General features: G+C 44.8%; 1 long non-coding RNA gene across 1 annotated transcript in view; it reads left to right on the top strand.

Moving 5' to 3' along the window:
• The first annotated feature begins 10926 nt into the window (after positions 1-10926).
• Positions 10927-17866, top strand: part of LOC140613905 (uncharacterized) — a 42940-nt gene continuing 36000 nt past the window's right edge. Inside the window, exon 1 of the long non-coding RNA XR_012014825.1 lies at positions 10927-11306. This is a non-coding gene — a long non-coding RNA (uncharacterized lncRNA). The remainder of the gene's footprint in view (positions 11307-17866) is intronic.

Genomic DNA, 17866 nt, shown 5'->3' with positions numbered 1-17866 from the left:
TGAGGCTTTGGGGAATTTGGGATGGACAATGGAAAGGACCAACACATCTGTTTGCCAGTCAGTCTTGTCCGTCTATCTGAACATCTCTGGGCATCACTCAGAACTGGGCCTCCTAGGCTAGGAGAGTGACTCAAGCTTGGGAATGGGCAATGCAAGGCTGTTTAAATACTATTTGTACCCAGCTCTGATTTTCGTGACTACTGCTTTTGTGACATAACTCTGCTCTCAGGTGGGGAGCTCAGTGGGCAGCTCTGGAGAGCCAGGGACACAGAAGCTAAGGAAATGAAGTCAGGTGGGGGGTGATAGAAGACTGTCTATGTATTTAGTAAATTCTTATCGACCAACTGAATTTGTTTCTTACAGTCACTTTTTTTCTCTTCATGAAAATGAAGAGCTATATGGAATTGAAAATCTGATCAATAGTAGAATAAAATGACATCGATAGATGGAAACAGAAAATGTTTGCAGGATCAAATAATTATCTGAAAGTATGCTTGAATGGGACACCTGGGTGGTACGGTTGGTTAAGCATCTGCCTTCAGCTCAGGGTAGGATCTCAGGGTCCTGGGGTTGAGTCCCACTTTCAGTACCCTGCTCAGCACGGAGTCTGCTTCTCCCTCCCCTTTATCCCTCCCTGCCATGCGTGCCCTCTCTCAAATAAATAAATCAAACCAAAGTCATAGTCTTTCTGACTGGCTAGGATGAATCACATGCTGCGCCTCAACCAATGGTACAATCAACCCCACCATCATTTTATGAACTGAAAGAAGAGTTGGTAATCCCCCTGGAAGGAATTATGCTATAGTTTCTAGTAGAGGGAATGAAGAGTGAGTGACAAAACAGTATCAGTTACCTGTAAATAACCCATAATGCCTTAGGCCACATAGGATGGTGATAGTGCTGGTAGACAGACAGGAAGGACAGAGTCACAGGAGCATATAAACTAGAACTTGTCTGGTTTTACCTTCACCTGCTATGTGAGAATACCAGCCCCTCCCAAATTATGAGAGGAAACATTAGCTTCCTCCCAATTATTTTGGGAGTCCCTGGAGACTTTAGTGAGGAGTCTCATGTGTACTTATGAAACATTTCTTTTGGGTAGCTCTCAGGACCTTTAGCCTCTTCCTCCTTTGCTGCGGCCTCCTGGGATATTTCTGTGGCTGCCAAGGCCAAGGTGCTCAAGGCACAACAATGCTGTTGCTGCAGTGCCTTCCAGAGATAGCGGCCGCTGCCCATGCTGCTGAAAAAAAACCTAACCTTTTAAAGAATGGTGTCTATTCCCATGTCTCCAGCAGGGACTCTGCATGAGGGCAGTACCTTTCACTGCCATTTCTGCCATCCAGTCCCTCTTACTTAACAAATAAGGGTTGGGTGGTCACAGTTGGCATCCATCTAAGGACTTCCCACAGGACAAGATTTATACCCCCTCTCCAAGCACTGTGCCGAGTGGCTGGTCCGTGAGGGAGTCAAAAGATCAGTCTCCACTTGGGGGGGACCACCCTGAAGGTCTATCCCAGTTCCCACTGAAGGTGAAATCAGCTAGGCCTCTGTCACACCTGCCTGGCACTTCAATCTCCCCCTCTGCCCAGTCTTGCTTTCCTTACTTCTTTATAGGGCTGTCTCTGACTACAGCCCTCAGTGAACCACCTCCAAGCAAGTCTCATGTGAATCTGTTTCCAGGGAACTTGGCCCAAGGCACATGGCATATGTTATTCACTCAGCCGTGTGGCTCTGACCTCAACAGTCCTCTCTATAGATTTATTCTTTTACTGGTGCTGTCTGAGGTGACGTGGCAGCTGGTTGCTTCATGACATGCTCTTGCTGTTGTGAAAGTCTTTGCTCTCCTCACCGAAACCTTGAAAGATCAGGAAGGTGTTCAAAGATCCTTTAAACTCGTTAACCCTGGAATTTTTGCTCAGTCCTGGGGCCAGAGATGGCTCTCACCCCTCTGCCCTGTCAGGCTCTAGTAACAGCTCAAGACACAAAGAAGGATGCTTCTTCCTTTCAAGATTCTCTCAGAAGCTCCACCCCGGCTTTTCAGCCCTTCGTACGTACCCTCCACCCTGGCAGCTCTCTTGGGTCATGCCAGTTGCCAAGGCGTCCGTGACTAGCACCGATGCTCCCCAGTGAACTGATGGTACCTCAGCTGTTCGCACAGTTCAGTCTTCTTCCCTGCCCTGTAAGGTGAATTCCGTTGAAACTCTTGTGCTCTTTTTTCCCATCTGGCTGTTGTCAGGGCCACATGATGGGCTATTATGGGCCACATTCTGAATCACAAAATGGGTCTACTGCCTTCCTTCAGCTCTGCTATAAATTTGCCTGACTCTCCATTGCCCTCACCCCTCTCTGGGAACCACCAAGCTCTGAGAATGTCGAATATGTTAGAACAGAGAAGGAGGGTGAAGGTGGAAAGGACAACATCTGTTTACGGAGACAGGATGCAGACAACTCCTTGTTACACACAGCAAGGGAGTCGAGAAGTCAGATAAATCTGGCTTCCTTCCTTCTTCATCTGTCAAATGAGGACACTTCATGAAGTTTTTAAGACAAATAAGATAATGCATATAAAGCCCTTGACCTGGCATGGAGTGAGTGCTCAATACCTGGTATTTGTGTCAGCTACAGGTTTTGGTCTCTCAGTCCCAAATCTGCTGTTCTATTCTCTGCTTTGTGGCACTGGGTCTATCTGGGATTCTACAGACTGTGTTTCTGCTTTGCCAGCTACTCCTTGTTGGGCTCTGCCAACAGGGAAACCAGAGAGACACTAGAAGGCTGCAGGGGGAGAAGGCACTTGCTCCTTCCTGGGGGCTTATATCTACTTCCTGTTCCGTGAGCAGCACATCAGCAATGCCCGTTTATCTCGGCAGAGGTGGTTCTTTCCTGGAGGGGTCTGAACCCAGGTCACTTGCAGGAGCAGCCTCATTGCATCTTCTCAGAGACACTGGCCCCAGCCCCCTGGCACCCCATCCTCAGGAGTCTTGGTCCTGCCTCTATAACCTCTTCCTCTTTCCCACACCTCTAGACGAGGTAGATGCTTCCTGAAGCTGCAACTGCTATGATTTCATAGTGCTTTCATTTTACCTTTCAGTCACCTAGTTAACAGCTCTATACCTAGTTAAACAGTTTTCTATATTAAATTCTCACTGCTCAGTAACTGGTATGGTTTCTCTCTGCTGACTAGACAATCATGAATACAAAAGGTTTTCCATTTTGTGAACAAGAAAACAGGGAATCATGTTGGTTAAGGAATTTCCACGCCTGGGTGGTTCAGCCATTTAGCACCTGCCTTCAGCCCAGGGCATGATCCTGGAGTCCTGGGATCGAGTCCTGCATCGGCCTCCCTGCGTGGAGCCTGCTTCTCCCTCTGCCTGTGTCTCTGCCTCTCTCTCTTTCTCATTCTCTCTCTCATGAATAAATAAATAAAATGTTTTTTTTTTTCAAAGGAATTTCCCAAGGCCACGGTGTGGTTCCTTGGGATTTGAATCCAGGTCTATCCAACGCCAGAACTCTACAGGCAGCCTACATACTATGTAGCACAACTGAGATAAACCATGTTGCTTCCACCCAGGTCACTCTGTTTTCATTCCAGCCTTGGCCTCATCCATTTCCCTGCTGGGATGTACTCCACCTACTACCCTAGGGACTGAAACTAAGGTTAAAGCACAGCTGTTTCATGGCTGAACATGTGACATTGAGTGTCTCCAAAAGCTAGGTTCCTCTCTGAAATCCTCTATTTAAGGAAATTATTTTAACCAAATTCTACAACTTTCATTAAGTAAATCCATTATAAAACTTTTAAATGCTAGTCAATCTAAAAAGATTTGCTAAGGGTTATAAAATTGTCTTGATGGAAGCCGATTCTCTAGGCTTGATCCAGAATTCTGTGGGGGAAAATAAATGTGAAAACACAGTTATTTTAATTTCACTTTTATTTTTTTTAGAGAATCTCTATCCCCAATGTGGGGCTCAAACTCATGAGCCCGAGATCAAGAGTCACATGCTCTACCAACTGGGCCAGCCAGGCACCTCTTGCTTTTATTTTAAAAGGTGTTTCGTAGAGCACTTTTTGATGGAAGACAGGCGGTCCGAGAGAAGAAAGGGAGTTGGGCCAAAAGAGACATCTTTCACATCAAACAAGGATGGACTGCTCATCTTTAGAAGAAACCAGCATTCTAATAGACTATTTGGGGAAAAGGCACAATGACATTACTGGGAATCTGGCCAAAGTAAAGACTATTACTGGATGTTTCTGACTTTGTTCAGAATATTCCTGGAACTCAATGTCTTTATAATGCCATAGAGATAGAATATTTTTCTGACATGAATGCCACAGTCCATTAGCAGAAATTGAGCTATATTTTAATTTTATTATAATGATATCTAATTAGAAATGGAATCCCAAAGAAAAACAAATGAGTTGTTAAATTATCATTGTCAAGAAATAATGAGTAATGTTATTAGATGAATGGAAAAAGCCATAATGCAATGGGTTTGTGAAAACAAGAAAATACAATCCAACTCCTGGATCATTACCTAGGAATGAGGGCAGGGTTCTCATTCTAGGCAGTGATAAGTTGTTATGGTTGATGTTCCTGCACCAGAAAAACAAAATCATGTAAGCAAAGAGTCATTTTTACAAGTTTGAAGAACTAAGGCCACCTAATTTTGTGTCACCATGAAAGAATGTTCCTAGGAAACTCACTGACACATGTAATTTTTGTAAGAAATTGACTCTTAGAATCATTCCAGGGAGTTGAACACTCAGAATTTATTAAATATTAGATGTTGCCAAATAATAAAAGTCAAGAAAACTGACTATTTCTCCTACCTATCTGCTTGTCTCCTTTCTAGTATTCTAATATCTTAATTTTTCACTGACTGTATTCTCCTTGGCTATTTCTTGGAGGTTGCTATTGTTTATGCTGTTTACTTGTTACTGAATTTTCAAGGAAAAATTATAGAATCTACCGACCTTCCTACTGGTCTGAAAGGGCTTCCTAAAGTAGCATAGTTTGCAGTCTTCTGTATGACAGTTACTGAGAACACTGTTAGAACATTCCCTAAAATTATTTTTCTCCATTCTTCAAGTGAGCAACAAAAGCAGAGAGAAGTCAGCAATGCCAGGGTGGTGTCCTGGACAGGATCACAAGCTCCATGGGCCAAGAGATCTTAATTTGGAGACTTGGATTCAGTCATTCATTGGCTGGGTGACCTTGGGCAGGTTACTTAACCTCTCTGAGCCTGCATTTCCTCATTTATAAGAGAGGGTGATGATCATAGACTCCTCTCTCTCCTCCACATCTTTCCCAGGGGGATCTTACTGCTTCAGATCACTTATCACTTCAGATCACTTATCACTTTGGTGCTGTGGATTCCACACACCCACCTGCAACCAGCCTTCTCTCCTGTGCTTCAGAACTATATTTCCACTTATTTTATGGAGCTTTGCTGAGACGTCCCACAGATACCTTAAATACATTATACGCCTGGCACATACTATGTGCCCAGTGAGTTACTATTTAATGAAAATGCAAGAGTCCTCCCACCTGCTGCTTCCTCTGCATGGAGCATTTATCTTCCCTTCTGCACTGGCATGTCCCATTTATTTATTTATTTTTTTATGATTTTCCTTGGTCTCTTCCTCCAGGGAGAGCTCCCAGACTTTCAAGTCTAAGTTAGAGCCCCTCCTATGCCCTCTAATAGTCCTTTTTGTTTCTCATAGAGTTTTATTTTGTTTTGTTTTTAGGATTTTATTTATTTATTCATGAGACACACACACACACACAGAGGCAGAGACACAGGCAGAGACACAAGCAGAGGGAGAAGCAGGTTTCATGCAGGGATATGGGACTCGATCCTGGGTCTCCAGGATCACACCCAGGGCTGAAGGCGACGCTAAACCACTGAACCACCTGGGCTGCCCTCTCATAGGTTTTATGTTTCTGCATTGTGATTGTCACCTCACTTGTCAGATTCCCCTTTTCGACTGCGTGGAAAGGACTATGTTGATCTATTCATTGCTGTATTCCCAGCACCATCCCCTAGTGTGTGGCACATAGTAGATATTCAAAAAATACGTGTTGGGTGAATGAATGCATGAATGCAACAGAAGTTATTACTATAATAACAAAAATACTTGGAAACAGCAGCTATTAAGTATTACAATTCATCTACTCATTCAATCACTATTTACTAAGGATGTATTATGTACCAGCCACTGGGTTAAGAAACCCAGTTATGAAAAAGCTACAGAAATATAGAAATAGGCTTATAATGCAATCTAATAGAAAATAAATAAACAAACAAAAGCAGAACCATGTGAACATGGTGATTATGACTCTATAAAATATGTAGGCAGCAGCCTGGTGTTGTGCAGTGGTTTCTGAGGTTTTTTATTTTTAGCTAAAAGCTTTTTGTTCAAATAAAATCTTAGAAGCTCAAAATATATATATAAAAAAAACAGAGGTTTGTAGGGGTGCTTGACAGAAGCATGAGAGCCAGAGCCTGCCCACACTTCTCTTGCTCTTCTCTCCTCTCGCCCCCTGGGCCACCACCTCTACTCTCAGACATGAAGGCTGCTGTCGTAGCGTGTTCAGAGAGGAGGATTATTTGAAAAACCCCAGAATAGACTTCTGGTTAAACACTGCAGTTTAAAAACGTGTACTTTGGGGCACCTGGGTGGCTCAGTCGGTCATGATGCTGGGGCCCTGAGTTTGAGCCCTGCATCGGTCTCCCTGCTCCATGGGGAGTCTGCTTCTCTCTCTCTCTCTCTCTCTCTCTCTCTCTCTCTGCCTGCAGCTCCCCCTGCTTGTGCTTTCTCTAGCAAATAAATACAAGAAACCAATAATAAAAACAGGCATTTTATTTTGATCCCTTCCAAAATGCCCCTAAATTGACAGCAAAGAAGCCAGACAAGCCCAAGTCTATTAAGGACAGAGGGAATGGGTGAAGAGTTGGTGTCAACACTTTTAGGAACATGGACAAGGGCTAGATGGAGTGGAGACTAAGCCAGCAGAGCTGAGAAAACTGCAGATGGGTCACTGTGAAGAAGGCAGCCAGTGCATAGCACAGTACCCTGGAAAGGCCCTGGAATTGGAGGTACAGATCCTCTGAAACAGAGGGTAAGAGGCAGGGCTGCAAACAGGAGGTTTGTGGAAAGTCTTCTGAAGGAGCAGTCAGATCCCAGATTCCTTTCCCCTTCTCTCAGCAACCAAATGACTATCTCCCTCCCACCCCAGCAGAAGCCAGGTTTATGTCTGGACACTGAACCAGAAATGGCTCCAGACTCAGGAATGGAGGCCAGGCCAGGGTGGTGGCGATGCCATACTGAAAGAAAACCAACTGATTGGTTTAGGATTAGACCTGTGACCCACACTGGGCCAACTGAGTCCATCACTGGCATTTTTATATCCTGACGGTGGGAGAGAAAAACAGAGTTGGAAGCCATGTCTCCCCTCCACATAGAGAAAGCCTATTGAAATAGAAAAGAATGAAGTAAAATACAGATGAGAGAGCGAGACAGAGAGAGAGGGAGAGACAGAGAGAGAGACAGAGGGAGGGAGGGACAGAGATTGCGTGTGTGTGTGTGTGTGTGTGTCCATCCATGTGAGTGTCCTCATTGTGTTGAGGCCCTGTTCTAATCTTTGAGGTTATTGGCTGTGCTTGACTGGCTTTTGTAACTCTCCCTTCAATCCTGTAAACTACCCGGTACCCTTATATATCGGTTTGCTAGGGCTGCCATCACAAAACACCACAGATTAGGTGGCTTAAACAACAGAAATTTATTTTCTCATGGTTCTGGAGGCTAGATCCCCAAAATGAAAGTGTTGGCAGAGTTAGCATCTTCTGAGGCGTCTCTGCTTGGCTTGTAGATGGCCATCTTCATAGAGTTTTCACTTTGTTCTATCTGCATCCTACTCTCCTCTCCTTAGGATACCAATCAGGGGATTCCTGGGTGGCTCAGTGGTTAAATGCCTGCCTTCAGCCCAGGGCGTGATCCTGGAGACCCAGGATCAAATCCCACGTCAAGTTCACTGCATGGAGCCTGCTTCTCCCTCTGCCTATGTTTCTGCCTCTCTCTCTCTCTCTCTCATGAATATTTATTAAATAAAATCTTTAAAAAAAAAAAAGGACACCAATTGGGTTGGTTGAGCCTACCCATATGACTTCATTTTGTTTTTATCTCTTTAAAGACCCTATCTCCAGATAGAGTCACATTTTTTTTTTTTTTACATTTTATTTATTTATTTGGGAGAGAGAGAACACAGGAGCAGGGGGAGGGGGCCAAGGGAGAGAGAGAAGTAGACTCCCCACTGAGCGTAGGGCCTGGCAACATGGGCCTCCACACGGGGCTCAATCCCAGGACCCTGACATCATAACCTGAGCCGAAGTCAGACGCCTAGCAGACTGAGCCAACCTGGTGCCCCTAGAGTTACATTCTGAAGTACTTGGTGTTAGAACTTCAGTGTATGAATTTTGAGGAGGGGGTAGAATTTAGCCTGTTAAAATTAATATGGACAGCAAATAATAAGCTTTTTTTTTAACTTAAGCTGTTTCTAATTTAGTTTCTGCCACTTGTACCCAAAGAACTCTGATTTACCATTCATTCAGCTCTTATGTACCACCTTGTAGACATTATAGTTTTCCTTAACTGTTTTTTTTAACCTGCACTGCTATTAACCTTTTCTTATGTTTATTTTCCTTAAAATGAGAAGTAGATCATAGTTTGTACAGTCTATGGAGCCAGATGATCGGATTAGGAGAGCTCTTCTTGTTAGTTCTTTGATAATTGGTGAAGTTCTCTACACCTCAATTTCCTCATTTGTGAAATGCAAATGATGTGAACAGGTTGTTGTGAAGATTCGATATGTTAATGAGTGTAAAGCTTTTAGAACAGAGACTGGCATATGGTGAGTTTTATGTACATGTGTGCAATTACTTATTCATTCTGAAGTCTCATTAGAAAATAACTATGTGTCATAGTTATCTACATATATGTAGATGCTTAATAAATGTTTATTACCAGTTTTTAAAAAGTAATCTCTATGACCAGTGGCAGGCTTGAACTCACCACTCCAAGATCAAGAATTATTTATTAATTCTACTCTGTAAATGTATGTGCTATAATAAGAGGTTCATAAGGTAATTTCAAATCATTATTTGGTATATTGTTCTGTCAACGTGATGTCTCTTTATAATGCTCTTTTTCCTTGTTTAATCAATGGCTGCTATAAACAGCTATAACTCTGGACCAATAAACTCTCAAGTTGATACAATAAACAAGTGTAGAGACATTTTCTTGGACCTCAGAAGCTCTGTCATTTAGAAGGAGAGAGCCTGGGGTAAAAGTTAGTGTTGCTGGCTCTGCACTGTGAGCCTGGACAAAAGTCTCGCATTCTTGTTGGCTTCTTTTACAGACTGAGGTTGAACTATATAAGCCTTAGGGTCTCTAATCCCAACATTCTATATTACTTATCTTTGAAAGAAGATCTTATATGATCTGTTCAGATCCCTTCAAAACTACATTGTCCCTCATTTCCTACTTTGAGTATAACCTTTAGTAATTCTGACACATAGTTAGATGTATTTCTGAGTGTCTGTTGGATGAATGAGAAATAAATTATTAAACTTTGGGAGAGATCAATAGCAATTATAGTGTCTTTTGATAAGTTGAGCATTTTATTTCTAATGTAACCCTACCCCCAAAAGAAGCCTTACTGGATAAGAAAATAACATAAAATGCTACTTTATTTTACTTCATTTTAACTCCTTGGTCATTCTTAATTTCTCCAGAGTAGTCTTTTGAGTCCTGGCCCTACAGTCCATTGATAGCCAGTCTGCAGTTGTAAGAGAGTGTCTGGCACTGCCGGGAGGCAGGGATGGGGGGTGGGGGGTACCAAAGAAGTGAAATACATGATGTCCGGTCTCGTGCTCCTATGTTGTCCTGGAAACACTCCCACTAAATACTCAGAAGTACAAAGATGTGCACATTCTGATGCGTGCAAAGTAACACCACACTGCTTGCCTTCAACTAAAAGGTATTCATTGCTCGCTCTGTTCCTGGGGACCAGAGCTGAACCGGACAAAGTCCTAGTCCTCCTGGAGTTGGAATTTTAGTTAAATACACAATTATTGAAGAAAAGAAAAAAAAAAAGGTAGTCGCCCACCAGGAATGCCACCGGAGGGAGGGGGACCATGGGCGCCTCGGCCTCCCGGGGCCCGGCCAGCTGGGTCCCCGGGCCTGAGCCCCAGGCCGAGGAGGCCCCGGACCCGAGCCAACCGCCACCGGAGCTGCTCCTGGGGGTGCTGAGCCCCGGGCGCGCTGCTGGGGTGCTGCCGCGGGGTGTGCCGGGGCTGGTGCGCCCGGCGGGGGCGCCCGGGGCGCTGGGGTGCTTGGCCTAGCCCTGGACCTTGGTACCCTGGACGCCCTGCGGCCGCTGGCCCCGCCCCCGCAGGCCCCGCCCCCGCCGACAGCGGCCCCGCCTCCTGCGCGGGCCCAGGCCCCGCCCCCGCAGGCCCCGCCCCTCAGGCCCCGCCCCCGCCGACAGCGCCCGCCTCCTGCGCGAGCCCCGCCCCCGCAGGCTCCGCCCCGCAGGCCCCGCCCCCGCTGGCCCCGCCCCCGCAGGCTCCGCCCCCGCAGACAGCGGCCCCGCCTCCTGCGCTAGCCCCGCCCCCACTGGCCCCGCCCCCGCAGGCTCCGCCCCGCTGGCCCCGCCCCCGCCGGGCCCGCCTCCCGGCCTCCTGCGCTCCCCCGGGGCCCGGCAGGTGCGGTCGCAAGAAGCAGGGGTGGGCCCCGCGGAGGAGCGCGGTGGCCGCGCCGCGGGAGAGTGGCGGGATGGCGGGCTGGCTCTCCGAGCGATGCCGGCCGGGCCGCCCTGGGTCGACTCCCTGCGCTGCCCGTGCCCTTCCAGCAGCCGAACAAGTGTCTGCTTCCAGGGCCCCCTCGTGCTCTGCGACGGCAGGAGCCGTTGGTGCGGTGCCCTCGACCCTGCGGGGCCAGGACGGCGGTTCTGGGCCGGTCCCTCTGAGCCCGTGTGACCAGCTCCGGCGCGCTCGTGCGGGCCGGCTGTCTTAGCCGAGGCTGACCTTGCAAAACAACCTGACCGGTGCCTTCCAGAACACCTGGGACCACTGGCCAGGACATCTCATCAGCCAAGGGCACATGCCTCCCTGGCCTCTGGGGTTCTGCTCCAGGATCCCTTGGAGGGTCCCGCTGGGCCTCCTCTTTCAGGTTCTGGAAACTACCAGAAGAAAGTTCTTCCTTCAGACCTTCCTACTGCTGTCATAGGGCAGTCCTTCCCCTGTTGGTGAGCACCGAGGAATGAGGAATGCTCTTCATCCTCCTCCCATCCCCCCCCCAGACCCTCTGATTTGGCCGCAGTCCCCTTTGCCCTGTCTCCCCTCCTTTCTGCTTCCTGGGGCTTTATGGGTCCCTTTAGAGAGGGCCTCTCATCTCTGGAGTAGAATCTCGTCCTGATGGCTGGGAAAATCCCAGCCCCCTTGGGTGGCAAACTTAACCTCCTGCAGCTTCGGGACCGAAACCGGGTCTCGCAGCTGAAAGTCAAGCAGCTCAAAAAAATGTGTGGAGATCCTCAAGGACCCCTGTGATTGTACGATGTATATAACATTATCTTTTAGGGGCACTGGGTGGCTCAGTGGTTGAGGGGCTGCCTTTGGCTCAGATCATGATCCCAGGGTCCTGGAATCCAGTCCCACCCACATCGGGCTCCCTGCAAGAAGCCTGCTTCTCCCTCTGCCTGTGTCTCTGTCTCTCTCTGTGTGTCTCATGAATACATAAAATCTTTTTAAAAATACACAAAAACATTATTATTATCATTATTATTATTATTTAAGATTTCATTCATTTATAATGATAGAGAGAGAGAGAGAGAGAGGCAGAGGCAGAGGCCAAGGGAGAAGCAGGCTCTGTTCAGGGAGCGGGCTCGGGGACTTGATCCTGAGATTCCGGGATCACACCCTGAGCCAAAGGCAGAGGCTCAACCACTGAGCCACCCAGGCATCCCAACAACATTAGTTTTTATTTTGAAATTTTCCGCAAACATTGAGAGGATGATATATCAGCAACAACTATCTGCCAATCATATGTAATAAGTTTATTATTTTGCCAAAAAAAGAAAGAGAGAAAGAAAGAAAGAAAGAAAGAAAGAAAGAAAGAAAGAAAGAAAGAAAAGAAAAAAGAAAAAAGTGAACCCAAAGTGAGGGTTAATCTCCATTAGCTTAGTGGGCAGATTCAAACCGGAGCAGCACAGGGCAGTCTCCTCAGGCTGGGCAGCTCTGTGGTGCTACAACATAGTCTTAACCACTCTGGGAGGCAGCAGTGCATCTTGTGTATCTAACGGGGCTGGTCATTGTTTAACAGACCCTTCTCTGTACAATATTATTTTCAATAATAATGAAATGAATAATCATAATAACGGACAGAAAAGAAACAGTGAGATTTTTCTTTTCTTGATCTTTGTATATGTAATCATGTCAGTAAAAGGAAATAATGAAGTAATAAATTAGTACAGGATCAAAGAAGAGGGAAAGGTAATGGATTAATATTTTTAAATTGCATTAGTTTTTTTCCAAACGAAAGGGAAAAAGCATATGCCCACATATTTGTCTGCCACAGAAACGAGTAATAGCATTACAGGCTAACAATAATGATTAAACGAGAAACATGACAAAGAGGGATCAGTTTCGAATTTTAAAGATACTATTCAAATATAGTAATATATTTCATAGTTGAGAACTTGCACTTACCAAACAAAAATATTATAGCTTGCAGTTTGCACTGTTTCAAATTTGAATCATAAATAAAAGCTCCAACCGGTCACATAGAATGAGAGAATTAAATGGAGAAAGAATTGAAGTAGCGCAAGTTCTGTTATTATTGCTAATGTCATTACTTCTTTCAAATCAAGTGTTTAAATGCAGAAGCAGATAGTTCCACCCAAGTTGGAGACATACAATGCACCCAAAGGAAGCATGAATGATTCTGAAACCATAAGCAATGTAACTCTCAAACAAACACATGTAGATGGGTCGGTTTATGCCGGGGCTTCTCTGAGTTAACTTTTATGTGCCATACAATGCTTATGGAAAGATAAAAAGTGCTAATTTTATTTGTCAAAAAATTGAATACTAACTGCCGAAATTGTTTAGAACTTAGACCAACAAAAGGTTTTGGGAGAGGAAGAGTATTTTACATTGTGTCTGACATTGTGTAGAATTGCTGGTGCGTGACTATAATTTTTTAAAGCAGACCAACTTTTAGTCTGTTTTATTATTTTATAATTCTCTACAGACAATACATGCCCTTATTGTTTAAGACCACTCCTATCACTACTCTTGGGACATCCATGCCATAGGAAATGAGGAAAGATAATATAGGAACTATAACTTAGAGCCAGCTGTGTTTAATTTATTCCTTTCCCGATCCAGGCCCAGTGGAGACAGCCCTACAGAGGGACCTCATGAAGCCCCAGTGGGCATTCTGGATCTTGAAGCAGGTTAAGGAGACTGCTCTGGGTTGCCTTTCATAGGTTTTGAAATGGTACTATAAGTGGTTTATCTATTGGGTGAGTGCAAAATAGGAGTTAGGGTGTGTATTCGTGTGTACGTGCATATGTGTGTGCATGAGGCTTGAGGTTAGGGAGGCTGGTGAAGAGCAGTAGGATTACACATAAGGTGAATTTGTGCCCTCTCCTGGAAACGATGGGAAATTTTGGTTTTAAAATGTGGATTTAAGTAGCCTCTTCTCTTCAAGAGGTTCAAAATACTTTGCAGATACTATTTAATTCATATTTTCGGTTTTCCCTGTGAGTTTGGCAAGAGATACCTATTGCAGTTTAATAAAGAGGAAATAGGAACGCCTGGGTGGCTCAGTGGTTGAGCACCTGCCTTTGGCCCAGGGCCTGATCCCGGGGTCCCAGGATCGAGTCCCGCATTGGCTCCCTCCCTGCGGGGAGCCTGCTTCTCCATCTGCCTGTGTCTCTGCCTCTTTCTCTGTGTCTCTCATGAATAAATAAATAAAATCTTTAAAAAAAAAAAAAAGAGGAAATTGTGATAGAGATATTCAGTTATTCCCCCCTCCCAGGGTGAATTTATGAAACAAGAGATGAATGAACTTTAGATGTATGCACAGGAAAGGGAAAAAAATCAGACCAAATCAATAACAAGTGATTATTTAAAGCTGTTGTTTAGGAGTATGGTATGACAATATCTGGTACAGTCGAAGCTTCCCTGTGACCCCCCCCCCCAGTCCACTTGTAGAGTACACCCAGGGGACATCTATATGTGTACAAGTAGACACGTATTAGAACATTCTGACGAATGTATTGGTCTACTCAAGACTACTGATGACTCTCCAGGAGGACCACCTTCTGGGCCATGGCTGTGGAAGCCATGCTGGTGGAATGGGCCTCCTGCTCAGACAGCTGGGCTCCAGCTCTCCAAAGTCACCCAGGGCACAGCCCAGTCATCACCCATCCTTGTGCCTCACACTGCAGACCTCTCCGTTCCCACCCTGGGCCTCCATATCACCACCAAGGTACAGGATACAAGAGGACTGCTGGGGCACACTGGCTTGATAGGGCCCAGGAGGCTGGTTTGTGTCTGCTCAGAGGTTGGAGGTTGCTGCCACCACTTCTTTGTGGCTGCAAAGGGAGCCAGGACACAATGGCAGAAGTGCTAGGGATTCATACCCAATGAAGCGGATTTTAACCACTGAGAAGTAAAGGATGGGAGAGAGCCATAGACAAATTCTTCTCCTTCCTCTCCCTTTAAGGACTCATCTGAGAAATGTTTCCACTAGGCTTCCCTGGAAACTTCCTACATCACTGAGCAACCAGTTGTGCTTTTTAGTGAAGTAGAGGGCCAGTTCCAGGACTTTGCTTCCCCTCCTTCTTGCCTCAATGCCCTGTCTCCATTCTTGTTTCTTGGGTTTATATTCTTCCAATAAAGCTTTAGAATGTAAATTTTGCCTCAGGCTATAATTTCCGGGGAATTCAGACAGTGTTTACTGAAGCAAAATTGTCACAATGCTTAGACATTGTTCTAGGATCACAAAAATTAATGAAACCATTGGAACAAAGAAAAAGAAGGAAAAATAGAGGAAAAAGGAATTTCAAGCTGAAAACTAAAATTATTATTATTTTTTAAAGATTTTACCCATTTATTCATGAGAGACACAGAGAGAGAGGCAGAGACACAGGCAGAGGGAGAAGCAGGCTCCCTACAGGTAGCCCGATGCAGGACTCGATTCCAGGACCCCAGGACCACGCTCAACCGCTGAGCCACCCAGGCGTCCCTGAAAACTAAAATGAAAGCAAACATGGACTTACAGTGCAAGGGACAGCCCATGACTTAGAAAGACTTCACTTCTGTTCTTTCTCTGCTGCTCACTCACAAGCTGTCCTGTAAGCTTATATTTTAAATCATTGCAATATTGTGAAAAGCTGTCAATTCCTTAAAACATGCTTAAGTGTATGGATGCCACTGATTAGTCTAGAAAAGAAAAACAATATTCAGAAGAGTAGTTGCTACTCCAGGTACAACTTTAACTTTAATACATTTTATTTTGTAAAATTGACCAGAATTTCAGAAGTTTGTCCAAGAATTCTGGGGTCAGGTGACCTGGGATTAAAAACTCAGATCAGGGATCCAGGGCGCGATCCTGGAGACCCGGGACCGAGTCCCACGTCGGGCTCCCGGTGCATGGAGCCTGCTTCTCCCTCTGCCTGTGTCTCTGCCTCTCTCTCTCTCTCTCTGTGACTATCATAAAAAAAAAAAAAAAAAAAAAAAAAGTAATTATTTAAAAAAAAATAAATAAATAAAAACTCAGATCAAAAAACAAACAAACAAACAAAAACAAAAACAAAAACCAAAAAACTCAGATCTAACCATCTTATAAAAGTCACTATATCTTTTTAAGCCTCAACTTTCTCTTCATTTAGGTAAAGATAAGATAGTCCTTAATTCCTAGGGTTGTCTTGGGTTATAAACGAGATTCAGTGTCTGGCATACAGTACTACATAAACATTATCATTACCCGTTATAGCCCCAATGAGGAAAATCAATTCTTTGTGAGCAGAAATTGGTACTGAACGAAGCTACATTTATGCTTGTTATCTTGAGAAAGATGAATTCCAGTTGGAGCTTTTGCCATGGGAACAGTATATGATTTTTTTTATCATTTTAAGTGTGTATGTGTGTATGAACTCATTTAACCCGTTTTACTGAGCATCTACTGTAAGCCTGGCATTTTTCTTGGCATAAGGATGGATGGAAATCACAATAGATTAGGTTTCTGTTTTCAAGGGTTTCTAATTCATAAAAAACATCTCATTACTGTTCTTTTGCTTAATTGTTTGCTATTTCAGGAGATGTTCAGCATTTGGTAGGGTAATGAGAGATCAACACCCCAGGACAGATGAGAAAACCTGAGGTTCGTAGTTTTGATATGCCAGATGCTATTTTGAAGGAAACCAAGAAATGTGTGTTCTCAGGGAAGGTGTGGAAGGGGGGGCAAAAGGAGACCACTGTTCAAATCCCAGAGGAGACAGATGCTGGCAGTGGTCCCAGGAAGGTGTTGTTGCCAGAAGTGTTGAGGGCGTGGACAAAAACAGGATCACATCAGGGATGGTGCTTTGTCAGAAGTCCTGTCCAACCGGGTACTTACGTTGCTCTCCGGCATTCAATGGGGAGAACTTAGGTCATAGGCCCCACTAAAATTTCTGTCTTCCCAGGGGTAGGATTTATCTTCTTTACAGCCAAGGGAGCAAAGTTTGATTCTTCTCCTCCTCCCCCACTGCCTGATGCTCACCTCTTGCCTCCCTGTCACAAGCCAGGTCACCATAAGCCCACAGAGAACTTCCCTTCTCCTTGGGAATTACCAATTCTGTGAAACTAATTGTCCTAAACCATCTATTTCTATAGACCAGTGTATGAGGAAAGGCCTTTATCAGACTATCTTTTAAAATTAAAACTCACCTTTATTTGCTCACTGGGCTCTAAAAACACTTGCCCCTCCCCCCCCTTTTTCTCTATTCTGCAAATATGTCATATTTCTGTTTCAGGGTCTTAGCATATGCTGTTCTCTCTCCCTGGAATTTGCATTCCCAGATCATCATATGACAGGCTTCACACTGTTTAGGCTTGGTCTAAATGTCACCTCTTCAGAGAGGCTTTCCCTGACTACCCTATTTAGTGTCAATCACCCCACTTGCCACCCAGACACTAATTATCTTATTTTTTTTTAAGATTTTATCTTATTTATTCATGAGAGACACACACACAGAGAGAGAGAGAGGCAGAGACACAGGCAGAGGGAGAAGCAGGCTCCATGCAGGGAGCCTGACGCAGGACTTGATCCCGGGTCTCCAGGATCCCACCTCCAGTCGAAGGTGGCGCTAAACCGTTGAGCCATTGGGGCTGCCCTAATTATCTTATTCTTTCTCTCCTCCTCTCTTCCTCCCTCCCTCATGTTCTTTCTCCTCCTCCTCCTCCTCCTCCTCCTCCTTCTTCTTCTTCTTCTTCTTCTTTTTCTTTTTTATGCTTCAGGTAAAAAACAGTGAGTCAATCATATGCCTCAGTTCATGGTGCACTATTATTCCTGTTCTTTCATGGATATTTCTCTCATTCAGCCCTGGTTTCCATTTTCATTCCCTCCTCTTCCACATAGGTATCCACCATAAGATATAGATACATATACCCTTTGATATATATGCAATAACGTAAAATGTCTCGTGTTGTTTGGTATGTGTTTTAAATTTTTATTAATAGTGTTGTGCCATAGACCTTATTCTATTTATGTTTTACAATTAATAATGGGTTTTAAAGATCCATATGTATTTGCTATATG

Source organism: Canis lupus, chromosome 22 (assembly GCF_048164855.1).
Source record: "Canis lupus baileyi chromosome 22, mCanLup2.hap1, whole genome shotgun sequence".
NCBI lineage: Eukaryota > Metazoa > Chordata > Mammalia > Carnivora > Canidae > Canis > Canis lupus.
Note: the sequence above shows the minus strand (reverse complement) of the source record. Positions and strands in the feature narration are given on the sequence as shown.